General features: G+C 57.0%; 1 pseudogene; it reads left to right on the top strand.

Moving 5' to 3' along the window:
• LOC143260055 (large subunit ribosomal RNA) overlaps window positions 1–2500 on the top strand; it is an 8378-nt pseudogene that overhangs the window by 2254 nt on the left and 3624 nt on the right.

The raw sequence follows: 2500 nt of genomic DNA on the forward strand, positions 1-2500 counted from the left end.
TCTTTTCTGTATAAGCGTTCGAGTTCCCTGGAAACCTCTAGCAGGGAGATAGGGTTTGGAACGCGAAGAGCACCGCAGTTGCGGCGGTGTCCGGATCATCCCCTCGGACCTTGAAAATCCAGGAGAGGGCCACGTGGAGGTGTCGCGCCGGTTCGTACCCATATCCGCAGCAGGTCTCCAAGGTAAAGAGCCTCTAGTCGATAGATTAATGTAGGTAAGGGAAGTCGGCAAATTGGATCCGTAACTTCGGGATAAGGATTGGCTCTGAGGAGCGGGGCGTGTCGGGCTTGGTCGGGAAGCGGGTCTGGCTGACGTGCCGGGCCTGGGCGAGGTGAACGGCTCTCGTGGCTGGGATCCGAGCTCGGTCCCGTGCCTTGGCCTCCCGCGGATCTTCCTTGCTGCGAGGCTTCCGTGGCGTTTCCCATCGGTGCGGTCGTCCTCTTCGGCCGCCATTCAACGCTCAGCTCAGAACTGGCACGGACTAGGGGAATCCGACTGTCTAATTAAAACAAAGCATTGCGATGGCCCCCACGGGTGTTGACGCAATGTGATTTCTGCCCAGTGCTCTGAATGTCAACGTGAAGAAATTCAAAAAAGCGCGGGTAAACGGCGGGAGTAACTATGACTCTCTTAAGGTAGCCAAATGCCTCGTCATCTAATTAGTGACGCGCATGAATGGATTAACGAGATTCCCATCTGTCCCTATCTACTGGCGGTGGCGGTCTGTGGCCACCCAGGGCGGGAGATAACCCCCGAACTAGCCCTCGCGTAGGAGGGTTGATCGGCCGAGTCGATGGGTGTATCGGCGATGAAGGCATTAGAGACCGTCAGTGCGTCGTACATGTAGTACTTCGCATAATGGCGAGGCCCTGATTTAGCATACGGGCTGTGGCGTGTTCTTTGTACAGCACTGTATGTGCTGTATGACTTCCGACTGGGGAACTGTTGTCACTCGTGGCATCAGTTCCCCAGTTTACGTTAAACGGTTTTTCAGACCGTTTTTCGTGGGCGGAACACGCCACTAGACAACACTCCGCTGGGCTCAGGAATACATGGGATGCAATCAATCCCCTGGGCAACCCAGGCCGCAAGGGGCAAACGTGCCCTAGCCACACTTGAGCCTCCACGAAAAAGGTACCGCTGGATAGCTCGTGTTCTTAAATACGCAGCGAACTGAACGAAGTGTGGTGGAGAGGAAGAGGCAGCCTCTCCGACTGCTGTCTCCCACGTGTTTGCCGTGCGTGGCGACCCTTGTCGTCGGAAAAGAGGATCCTGGGATCTGAGGGGGCCCTCTCCTGCGGGTGAGACGTCCCCAACACGTACCTTTGGCCTCTGCTTCGGCTAGATGGGCGGCTGGACGAGAAAAGCAGCCCTGGTCCAGTCAATCGGCTTGGAACGACCACACGCTTCGGGCAAGTGGGTTCTGCTGGGCGAGGACGCGGGCTGGGTAAGGAAACCGACCCAGCCAGCAGACTATATTCGGTGCGTAGCCCTAACCCAGCCTTTGGCGGGTTCCAAATTGTGTGGGTCGGTGGTGGCCGGGGAGCGCACTGGATGAAAGACCAAGACACATTATGGGTCTTAATAAAATTAATGAACAAAAAACTAAGCGTCCAAAGACGACGGGTCCAGCTCCTACTCGGAGTGAAGCCGTCGCCGCAGACGCGGGAACTGCAAATGCAGCTGTCAGTCCCCCCGCGTCTGTGAGAAAGACAAGATCCGGGAAGGTGATCAATATCGCCAATCCTCGTGTGATCTTGCAAAGATGTGTGACTCCCACGCGAGCGGTCTCGGTGAAAACCGAGCCCACGGTAGAAGGTACGCCGGACACCGGTAACGTGGAAGTAATCGAACGAGTCGGAGACACGTCACTCGTGAAGGTGCAGTCGGCACCCGAGCGTGTCGAGGACCCTACTGGTGACGGTTGGCAAACCGTCACCAAAAAGACGAAGCGAGCCAAGCCGGGCGCACCCACCGGCAAGGCCGCAGTAAACCGGGCCAGGAGACCGAAGGGGACGTTCTCCGGGCAGAAGGTACGGCCTCTCGATCTCGTAAGAGACGAAGCCTTTAGGCGAGTGTCCGAAATACGGACCTTTTGCTTTCGACCTGAGTCGAAAGTCAATAAGGAGTCCGGGTCAAAGATACTCGCCGAGGTTGAGGCACTCAACGAGCTGGTCCAGGAGCTTATTCAACGGAATAGCTTCGTCGAAGGGCAGCTCGCCGCGGTCAGGGCGGACCTAAAAGCGCGTCCTGCCGTAATGAGTGCGATGCGACCTGGGCCGTCCAAGGGAACTCTCCCGAAGACGGCCTGCAACGCCGCGCAGTCGACTTACGCCCATGTGAACAAAGTCGACTGCAAAGGAGCTTCTCCGGAAGCGGGGAGACGGCCACAATCGCAGCATGTGGTAAAAATCTTCCCGCCGAAGGAAAAAGGACAGAGCAGCGAAGTTACGAAGGTTACTGTTCTGTCGCTCGTTAAACCAGCGAAGGAGGCGATCCG

This window comes from Megalopta genalis, chromosome 9 (genome assembly GCF_051020955.1).
Source record: "Megalopta genalis isolate 19385.01 chromosome 9, iyMegGena1_principal, whole genome shotgun sequence".
NCBI classification, from domain to species: Eukaryota; Metazoa; Arthropoda; class Insecta; order Hymenoptera; family Halictidae; genus Megalopta; species Megalopta genalis.